This window comes from Euwallacea fornicatus, chromosome 15, assembly GCF_040115645.1.
Source record: "Euwallacea fornicatus isolate EFF26 chromosome 15, ASM4011564v1, whole genome shotgun sequence".
NCBI lineage: Eukaryota > Metazoa > Arthropoda > Insecta > Coleoptera > Curculionidae > Euwallacea > Euwallacea fornicatus.
Window position 1 is genome coordinate 2,178,448 of NC_089555.1, and position 12,114 is coordinate 2,190,561.

Below are 12,114 nucleotides of genomic sequence, written 5' to 3' on the forward strand. Positions count from 1 at the left end.
AGCTAATAGTTTCGGTTTTGGAAAGTTTCGTATTCCAAATGAAGCGGTAGTTCCCGTTACTGTACATGCAGTTCTGGTTCCCTCAGCGAGACATTCCGATAGTTAGATACAGACGATGAATATCTCAAAAACTGCCAGAGGTGTGAGCAAAATTAGAGAAACTACGTGACACCCGGCATATCGAGAAATCTTTTGCGTGAGACGAACTTCGCCAAATCGCAACGTTATCGAAAGTACATGTAGACGAAGTCCAGCCCATTATGTGCGACCACCCTGTACGATATGCAAGATTTACATCCCTGTTGGAACGATCGAACTAATTCGCACGCTCGTGCGAGTAAAACGTTCGTAAACTTTACATTCGTGAGGCGCATTCACTGGCGCACTGAGCGAACGTTGGTCGAACAAAGTTCGAGGTTCGTTGGGTCGCAATGTGTTGTTCATTTGCTGAAGCGACCCCGGAACGAATTGCGTCCATTTTTACACTGGCCAGTCGACATTTGCTTGCTGAATTAAAAAAAATTCGAAAAATGTTTATATTTCTCGCACTGAAAAGCCAGCTCGGCTCAATTATCGCGAGATAACTGACACAGAAAATCGAGGAAAAGCTAAACGGAAGTCGGAGATATTGGGTGTCAAGAGTTCACTAAAGATGGAATCAATATAGGGGATCAATAGGGAGAATTTGCATGGAGAACTCGTTTGTCTACTGTGTGTTAGAACGTGTGCAATGATCTAACGCCTGCCATTAAATCAACGAATCATCAAAGAAAATCGGCGTTCAATGTCGACAGTTTAAATTAGTGGGGAGAGAATTTAAATGAATGTCCATTAGATTTGCTTTACAAATTAATTACCAGGCTTGTTGCAAGTTTGTTGTCGTAGTTTCACCACTGGGGATGGACAAACAGAATGACTCCAATTAATCGAATTATGTAGGAGCGAAACATGTTTATAGGATCTCGAGTAAAAGTTATATAAAGTAATAGACAGAAAATTTGATGTCAGGAATAAAATTTCTATTAAGATTAATTGTGTTGTTGTCGAAGGAAAAAGAAAGATTAATTCGTTTCTGGCATCATTTAGACGAGAAAGGCAATCCATATATTCACATCCGAATCAGAATTGCGAACGAAGCATAAGTCATCAACGATCGCGGGAGTTCTTTACACGCTCATGATGAAATCCAGCTAGAAAAACTAGCCAGGGAGCGCCTACGAAGTTGTCGCTTACATAAAGCGAGCACAAACGAACGAACGAACTCAAGCGACATGCTCATCCGAATCTGGCACTGCGACTGAAGAATCAATCGTTGAGGATTGCGAAAGTACGTTGCATGCTCATAAAATTCAGAGAACAAGCGAGGAAGCGAATGTGAATTTATTATTTACATAATGGGAGCACAAGCGAACGAACGAATTCGTTTGTGCTCACGGTAACGTAAACGCTGCACAACGCACAGGTCTCTTTTAAATTAAATTAATAAATTAAGTTCATAGAATGTTCTTTCTGATTTTCAGACATCTCTTCTGTAAGAGTTTTTCTCGGCTTTCCCTGAGAAAGCAGGGTTCAAAAGTTATAATAGAAGGAAATGATATCTTCTCAGTGAAAAAGCAATTTTTGAGCCACGACATATAATTCGATTACATTTGGGATTCATGGAAGTAGATGAAAGTTACACGAGCCCATGTCAACCCGAGGCATAATTGAAAATCATCTCCTCTTTTGCATAATAAACGGAAGACAACGCAAAATTTTAATTAGGGAAGAGCAAATATTTTCCTCTAACAAAAGTTGAAAAACATTAAAATGGCTCTAGCATCAGTATTCGAACATTTAAGCCCTCTAAGTGTGTGTGTGTGTGTGTGCAGGTCTCAGTCGAAATTTCACGCCGCAGAAATAGTAGCTGAAGCTTACGTAATCTTTGTGTCGTTGCCTGATTAAGATTAAGCTACATAATCCAGTCAGATCCTGTGATCTTTTACTTAACACCCCTTTCAACAACGTGTCTAAAACAAAGTTTAAGGCCTGCCAGTTATTTTCCCAGCTAGGAAGGGCTTAGGACGTGTGAAGGGGTTAAGACAATAATAATTAAATTAGTCGGGAAATATATTTTCCTTTAGCCGCATTTTGATGTTAGCTACGCCTAGAAGTTTACTCCTCTATTAGGGTCGTTCCGCCTTTTGCGCTTCAATAAATTACATTTTTTTTTCTTTCATGAATTACGTGTATTGAGTCTTAAATGAACAAGAACAGCTGCTTTAAATAAAATATCTTAAAAGCTCGCAGGGCTTATTTTCTTAAGCGTTAATCGGGGAAGGCGATAGAAGCGCAGCCAGGAAAGAGGGTCAGGAATTTATGACGTGCTATAAAATTTCAACTAGTTTCTAGTTTCGGTGCTAAATAATAGCCAGCGCCATTTATGAGGGCGTGAAGCTTGAATTACCGACCTCGCGGGATAGCTAGGAAACTATTAGAAATGGTTTATTATTTCCATTCTACCTTTATTAAAAATAGGATGCACTCCGGACCTAATCCTAATGTATCCATAGTACATAATAATTATCATCCACCATGCATGACGAGCGCTCCTTCGTTATGAAACGCCATAAAACTTCTGCTTTTTCCAAGCTGTTTACGTCGCGTTTTGCAACAGTTTTTACATGGACGCTTTTAAAGTTTTCAACATAAAGAGGATTAATGGTTTAACCGTAATTCCCTTAGACAAAAAATGTCGATCCCAGGAACTGGTTGCCACGACTTACCAGAGAATTTATTCAGGTCAAAAACCTTTAGGTGCTCTCAAGGATTTTTGCGTTGAGCAAAGCTACAACAGACCTCTATTTAATTAGTCCAATGTAGGATATAATCCGTTTACGTTCTGGAATGTGTATTGCAATCCTGGGACCCAATATTTGTCCGTTAAGATTAATAGTAAATTCGAAACTTAAGAGGAAACCCTACAGCAGGACGGCTGGCTAATTACTGCAGTGGAAACAGCATCTTCCATGACTTACGATATTAACTGAGAGCATAGAATTATTTTGAATTTTGATTTGCGATCGATATTTTCGTTAGGTTTTCGCCTTTGCTGGGTATCTACCACGGTAGCTAAATTAAATGTGTTGAATACATTGGAGATGGATCGTTCATTCTTCCATTTACTTTTTGAATACGACGCTTCCCACGACATTAGGGGTGGAATTGCGCGCTATCCAGTTAAAACCAATCGAGGACGACGTACGCCCTTCACCAAGCGCTGGTGATACCAACAAAAGTTTGCGGTCTTCCTATTATTCCAAAGTCAGTGCACTCACCATCGTCAAGAATTCCAGTTTTTTCGATTTTTTTTTTTTTTGGGAGTAACGCCTCACACACGAGTAAGGGTGGAATTGCACACTTGATTTACATCTAACTGAGAATAACATTTGCCCCTTCCTAAGTGTCAGATCTAAAAAAAAGAGAAGTTCTCTTTTTATTTTTTCGAAGTCCCTGCACCCGCCATTGTCAAGAATCCCATGACTTCGTTAATATTATTTGGGAATGAGGCCTCGCTAGTGAATTTATCAAATCTGCGGGCCTGCATTATTTGCCTGAGTATTAATGCACCTGCCTACCCTACGCTTTTGCGGAGCCTACGGTTCGTTAAAGGTGCTTTTAATCTCACGCATCTTGAAACAAAGCCATCTTCTCCGCACGTAAAAATAGCAAATCATATTTAAAACGGAGGACAGTGGAACAGTTCGGCATCTTCGGTTCCTAGTTGTTTATAATTCCCCAAAAATAAGAGAAAGAATAATGACGAAGTCTTTCCATTATAACTGGGCCAATCGGGCTTCTGCTCCGACTCTCAAGGAGCTTTAAATATTACCCCGTAAAACTTGGTGTGTGTTCCATAATTAATTCAAACATGCAGAATTCTCTCTGAAAATGTTTAGAACTTCTTCCAGCTTCAAGCGCAAACTTTACCGATTTGCAAAGATGCGAACTGAATATGAATATTAAAGTTTTATAATGCAAAATTGTATTTGCTGGTATTTTTCCCAGGACGTCGATGATAACCGGTGAAACGTCAGTAACAAAAGCCTTTATTACATTGCCGTAATGCTGTATTACTTGAATTAAAAAGGGTCAGAGACGAATTTTTCTGCTGAAATGAATGATACTTGCTCAGCCAAAATAGAATTTACCGAGCTCATAAATACTCGCATGAAACAATTTAATTTGTTCTGCTTATTACACGCCTTGAAGCCATTTAAGCTCTTTTCCTCGCAGGGGAACGTTAGTGCACAAACGTCCTTTGAGCAAGTTGCAGGACAAACGTAAATCTAATTAAAAAATCCACTCATGATTCTGCTTGAAAAAAATTAAATCTCTTTTATGAACAGGATAATAATCTAGTCCAATAAAATTAACCAAATGGCTTCGTGGACTCTCTGTTGTCTTAATGAGGGTACCTTCTTAAATATTCCAACAGCGCCGCCGCTGCTGCAAGGTGTGATTAATTAGGGCTCGCAGCAGGCGGGCAAATTACTTTGTAATTTGCTGATACTAAAGTATACCTGGTATAAGGGGACTTTTCTGTTCGGTGAAAAACTCAGGTTTGTCCGAACCGGGCAAGAAAGCAACAGTTCAAAACTTTGCGCTCACGGTTAACAAGTTTTCCGTTTAGTATGGCTAAAACTTATTCCATTAGTGTCCCCGCTTACGAGAAGTTTCCTTTGTTGCACAGAAAAAATGGGCAATAGAACTCTAGGGAAATCGTGATTCATTGGTCAACTAAGTTGGTTTGTAGCTCAAATTGCTATTTATTGCAAAATCCAATTAATCTCGTGGATATCCCTTGTATCTCCCTATTACTCCACTCAAGTTTAATGAAATTCTCTTTAACGGTTTTCGAGATATCGCTTTGTAACACTTAGAAACGTAAACCTGTAAATACGTAAGAGCGATATATCCAACTGTGATTATTAATAGCAAATAGGGTAAAGAGTCTCTATACAGGGTTGCTCATTAGTGCGTCAAAGTGCGATATCTCAGTAAATACAAGTTAATATATATTATATAATATATTATAACATAATTTAGTACTACCACACTTTTATGACAGACCCTGTACATTTGAAAATAATTTAAAAATACGTGCCTTTTATTCCCCAAAAACTTTACTCACACAAATTCCCCTCCAAAACTTATATTTACTGAGATATCGCATTTTGACGCATTAATGAGCAACCCTGTATATGACCATTAGAGAAGTTTTTAGAAAAAACGCGGCAATATTTAACGGGCGTAATTTATCAGGTAATTTTACGGAAAAAAGTCCTATAAACACAGGTCAGAAAATATGTTGTTTCCAAGATACAGGGTGTTAAATTTTTTTATTAAATAACGGTTTTTGAAAAATAATTCAAATACCTTTTACCCAATTTTTTTGAAATTTGTTAGCGTTGTTATAGTAACAAGGAGCTGATTGGGCCCAAATTAGATTAAAATTATTAAGTCTAGTGGCCTGAGGGCGGGACACCTCAAGCAAATTTGTTGACAAACGAATGTACGTCCCTGACTTCAAGTAAATTTGTTTTGTGTCTGGCATGAAGCAACTAAAAACAAAACTTTTTTATCTCTTGATATTTCATCGTATCTTGCTTCGTTTACGAGATAAAAAATAAAACCCATTTTATTTCATGTCCATTTATCATACAAAAAACATTTTCAAACATTCTAGGAATATTTGCGAACAATTCGACTAAAAATAACTGTTATATTCACTAACATACTGTATGTGTTTAAAAATCTATAATGTGGATATCCTTTGAATGCGTTTCGCGATTAATCATTTTGTATGTGTCGAATTGTTTGTTCAAATTTTTGTTTGATTTAACACCCTGTATCTTGGAAATAATATATCTAAGGACCTACGTTTTTGATTTTTTTTCATAAAGTGACCTGAGAAATCATCCTCTAAAATATTACCGCTTCGTTTTTAAACACCCTGTATATTCGATGTGATATAGGGTGTGCCAACTAAAACGAAACAGAACTGTGTTCTGGGTTAATGAAAGAGCTATGCAAAACTGCTCGGACCCGTCAACTTTCATATAGAAGGGGATGGTGTTTTATTAAAAATTGACGGTGATTTCCTTCACCCCCCTCATAGGGGAACACCACCACCTAAATTTTAAATGGCAAGGGGAGTCGAGAAATGCACCGACTTAAAGGGTTTTTTGACGGGCTCTATGGTAATATCAACATTTCTGATTTTGCAACAGCAGTTGACGAGTTAATCGTTTATTTCTGTATGAGCATTATTATTATATGATATGAAGCGCAAAAACATCTAAATCAGTTCATAACCTGAACGCAATAAGTAGATCGCTTGTGAAATGTATACAGGGTGTTTGGTTTACCGATACACATTCGAAAGAGGGTGGTAGATAAGATGATTGTGAACGTCTAATGAAGGCTTCAAATCAAAATTCAATGAGAGATAAAAAAAAATTGCGTAACTGACCGGGAATTTCATTAAAAAAAATCAACTGTCTGCATGAACGAATAAAGAAGTTCTGGTGTGTTTAACATTTGCCCTTGTTGCAATTGACCACTACCTCTAGTGGTTTTACCATAATGAACCCCGTTGAATGTGCCCCGAGAACCAGAAAGATTATACACGAAATTTCGTAGCAATCCATCTGGCCGTTTTCGACTTATCTGCAAAACTTAAAAAAAAGTGAGACTTTAAGAGCTTGTACCTCTAGAAGGAGACAATTCCGTATATAAGTATATCACCATGAATTGATGTTTTTGACCAAGGAATATGTGGTTAAGCGTTGACTCCCTCATTCTGGGACACCCTGTATGTGACCATTCAATAGGTCACGTAAAATTCGTTTTTACAAAAAAAATTCTCTCACCCACTTCAACAAAGAGATTCAACTGAGGCGTATAGACGTATCGTTTTTTGCTCGTTTTTATTTTGAAATTTATTCCAACAAAGATTACACAAGTTGATTTTGTGTTCAAATGAAACCCAAAGAATCGAAATCCTAATTATGGTGGGTTGTGGAGATGGCACCCAGAGACAACAAGAGAATTTGTGAATTTTTTAACGAGAAGTACCTTGAGCAGCATACCAGGTATACCGGTATGAAGTGAGCGTCAGGATATAAATGTCTCGATATAGGGCATTCGTTGTAAACAAACCTTTTTTTATGTTTGCTTGGTTGGTATGCAAATCGACAAACATGTTTAGTACAAATCAAGTCCTTGAACAAATAACAATATATTATTTCATTGTCCCAAAAATGTCGAATTTTGTACTACAAAATGACGATTTGCGGAAAGCGTTAATTTTTCGCTTTCATTTGGAGGAAAGTGCTGCAGAGCCGCATCGAATGCTTGTCGAGGCATATGGCGATTATGCTTTATCAGAAGCAACATGCAAAAGATGGTTTCAACGATTCAGAAATAACAATTTTGATGTGCAAAATGAGGAACGTGGCAGACCACCAAAAAAGTTTGAAGACGCCGAACTGAGATCAATATTGGATGAAGATGACACTTTAAGTTAAAAGTAAATGGCAGAAATGTTAAATGTTGCACAACGAGCAATTTCTGATCGTTTAAAAGCTGTGGGAAAGATCCAAAAGTGTGGAAAATGGGTGCCGCATGAATTGAATGAAAGACAGATGGAGATCCGGAAAAACACCTGTGAAATTTTACTTCAAAGGCACGAAAGAAAATCAGTTTTGCATCGAATTGCTACTGGAGAAGAAAAATGGATTTATTTTCAAAATTCTAAACGGAAAAAATCATGGGTGGATTCGGGGTAACCATCAACATCAACTGCAAAACCTGATCGATTCAGCAAGAAGGCAATGCTGTGTGCATGGCGGGATCAGAAAGGTGTGGTGCACCACGAGCTTTTAAAACCGTTAACACTGTTCGCTACCGATAACAATTGATTAGTTTAAACAATGCATTGATCGAAAAACGATCAGAATGGACCAGAAGACACGGGAAGGTAATTTTGCTCCGTGACAACGCACCTGCACACAAAGCAACGCCGATTCAGGACACCATCAAAACACTTGGCTGGGAGTTGCTACCCCATCCGCCGTATTCACCAGACTTGGCTCCTTCGGACTACCATTTGTTTTCATCGATGGGACACGCATTGGCTGAGCAGCACTTCGATTCCTACGAAGAAGTAGAAAATTGGGTGTCTAATTGGTTTGATGCCAAAGAGGCACATTTCTATTGGTGTGGTATCCATAAATTGCCAGAAAGGTGGTCAAAATGTGTAGAAAGCAACGGTCAATATTTTGAATTAATTTTTTTTTTCCTTGTTAAAATAGGTCTTTTATTTTCACAAAATAGCGTTCGTTTCATACCGGTAGACCCGGTATTATTAGTTTTGCATTAACAGTGGAGGAAAATCCGTTTTTATTAAGCCGTCAGATCGTATTGGATCAAGGGATAAATCACTCTCCGGTTTTAAAGTCCCTAAAGCGGAATGAATAGCACTCCCCAAAGTTCATTTGATGCAAGGACTTAATAAGGATGATTTTGACCGAAGGGTTGGATTTGGCGAAACAATGATGTGGAGACGCCATAACGATTTGCAACATTCAAGTTGTAGATTTTCCCTTGTCGACGCAACTTCTTGTTTACACGGTTATGTCAAATAGGTAGATCTGCAAAAATTGGACCCTTGAAAATCTACAGTGGATGGTAGAAGCGCATACCCAACCCCCACAGAAAGTCAGCATATGGGCAGGGACTGTCGGTACTTCGGTCACAGGGCTGTTTTTTGAGTGAAGGTGCACTAAATGATGCGAATTACTTAAAAGTACCGCTGCAAAATATAATACCGGTAATTGCTGGGCTCTATTCAAATGTGAGACAGCCCCTCTGTTGGGGAAACTCCAACATAAAGATCGCTCTCACGCATTGTCCTAACATCTGGGCGATAAATTTGGTAAAAAAAGAACACAGGACCCAAAACTCGACATACCATTAGGTGCCAAACCATGGGTACCGCGCTAATCACCTTTCATCTGGTTTACTTCCACCCTGATTTGTGAAGTGCAAATTGTCCAATAGATTAAGGGCCGCAGTAAATTAGGATGGAATGTCGCAACAAACTCGCAAGTGGACATGAACCAGAGGGTGTTAGGGATAAGGCAATGGTGTGAAAGCATCAAGGTGGTGATTCTCCCACGGAATCGTGGGAAATCAAACTCGGGAAGGAGCACCACCACTCTTCTTAGAGCGACAGAACCGTTTCTCATCTCGTTGCGTTAGCAGCAACTTCCCTCCTCTCTCAAAATTTCATAAGTTAGACTACAGAAGTTAACAAACTTCTCACGCTCTCGTCGCATTAGAACTCTATACACGGGCATTAGTGTTAATAATTTAATCACCACGCACCTCTGTAATTCAACAAGTCTCTGATTAAATTTAGTGTAATTCGTGTAGCAGAGTTTCTATATCCTCTCGAACCTTTGGAACCCCATTATTTTATGACGGTAGCCCGTCTGGTCCTTCGACTCAATTACGAAACCCCGCCAGCGCATTTGGATTCCTCTGTGGGTGCCTACTGAGGCAGTCACTGCTGTTAGGCAGGAACTCAGGGAGCCCCTGGCCTTAACACCCTCATACCGGATACGATTCTATTGTTTCAGCGGGGCCGGCACATTATTCACAACCTGTTCGAAATTATTTAAATAATATTTTCTCAAACAAATAAATTGGCAGGAGAGGACTGATTGAGTTGCCTGTTAAATCCCTAGACCTACCGTTGTGGGCGAAAGTATAGAATATTTTTTGAAACAACATTTTCTTGGTGATCATTGTCGTTTTCGTCTTCAAAGTTTGATGACAAGGTGAAGGTATGTTCCTAAATTCACCGTACAATATTTGGCTCATAAATGTTGTTGTTTAAAACAATTTTTTATTGGACAAAAGTGTGGAATGTTATGTGGTGTTGTCGTTCATAGCGGCATTTTTAGTTATTCAGTCCGATTGTGTGGTGCATTTCAAATGGAATATGCCGAACAAAAAATATTATCTGGAAAATTTTTGAAATTCAATAGTCCACATGTCACGCGATAACCACAACCAAAAAGATTGCGAAGACGTTCAAAATCTGCCAATGGGCCGTCTCCAAAATTTTAAGAACATTTATGGGGTGTAAAAGATGGTCTAAAACTTGGACGTCCGAGAAAAACGAATGCCCCTATCGATCGGCGCATTAACAAAAAAACTTTTGCAGATCCTGGCAAGTCCTCCAGGATTATATGGCAAGAAATCTCTAACAATGGTAACATAAGAAATCGCACTGTACGTCGTCGGTTGCGCAAAACAGGATTAGTAGACAGAATTACAGTGAAGAAACCTTTAATTTCTGAGAACAGAAGAGCCAGGACTTAATTTTTTCAGGAACATTTGTTTTGGTCACCTTCAAAGCGGAGCACTGTTCTTTTCAGTGATGAAACTAGAGTTAATATTTTTAATTCTGATGAAAAAAATTATGTTCGTAGGCTTCTAGGGACTCGGTTTGATACCAGCTATCAAAAACCAACAATAAAACACGGTGGTGACAGCATAATGCTACGGGGACGTTTTTCTGGCTCCGGCGTTGGACCATTGGTCAATATTTATGGAATCATGGATGGGTTTCAATAAAAAGCCACCCTTGAGAACCATATGCTCCCATTTGCTGATGAAGATGTGCCTTTACTTTGCCGTTCCCGACAGCACGACGTTTCTGAACATTTATCTCGATTAATGAAAAACTGGCCGAATCATAACGACACCCCCGTATTAGAGTGACCGGCTCAGTCGCCGGATCTAAATCCGATTGAGCATTTCTGAGAACACTTAAAACGAAAAATTGAGACAGGAATTTGTCCAATCGGCAGGAGTTGTGGAAAGTTGTGTAGGAAGAATGGGTAAAGATTCCTATTTTCGTTTGTGAAAATCTAATCGATTATATGCACAGTCGATGTCAGGCTGTTATCCACTCGAAAGGATATACCACAACATATTAGTTTATTTAAAGTTTTGTATTGATTTCATGGATTTTACGAAGTATTCCATTCGTTTGTCCATAAGTGTAATTTCACTCGATATATATATATATATATATATATACATATATAGGGTCATTCACGGTGAGTGTCCAATTAAAAATTTACGGGGTTCTAATATAGCTAGATATCTAAAATTTTGGATACTGATGTAATGGAGTTTGATCTGTTAAATTAAAATATCGGTATCGTTGCGACATTGACAGATCTATGTGTAACTGACAACAACTTTGTTATTTTAAATGGCACACCCTGTATTTTATTCCATTTTCGAATTTCGCGGATTTAAACCCCAGTTCGTCTATCATATGCCATAGCTATGATGAACCGTTTTCGAAATAAATATTAGAATCTTTGAGAGTAAAAGGCACCACTTATTAGTTGATTCGGTTAGGGGGAGGCTATGGGTTAACAAAGTAAAATAAACGATATTGTAACATTCTTTATAGTAAACTAGATCTACATAATACAAATGAGATTAGAGATTTTGCTTAAAATTTTGATAAAAAATGTATAAAAAAATATTTGCCAATATCTCAAAAACAACCGAAAACAATTATGTAAAATATAATATTTTTCGATAGAGAATTTATTGATCTTTCAGATGCCATCCAAAAATATAGGGTGTTCTAATTAAGATTCTCATTTAAAGCTCAGATTTATATCCTTCTGATACCACATTAATTTTCCACGCCCTGTATGTAAATCCAAAAAATGTATAATATTAAGAGATATGCGCTTTTCAATTTAGAGCTGCTTGTTGCCAAATCAGTCAAAAAGAATAATTTATTTCGAAAACGGTTCATCACAGCTACGGCACATGATAGATAAACTGGGGTTTAAATCTTCCGGGAAATTCGAAAATGTAATAAAATGCAGGGTGTGCCATTTAAAATAACAAAGTCGTTGTCAGTTACACATAGATCTGTCAACGTCGCAATGATACCGATATTTTAATTCAACAGATCAAACTCCATTACATCAGTATACAAAATTTCAGATCTCTAGCTATATTAGAACC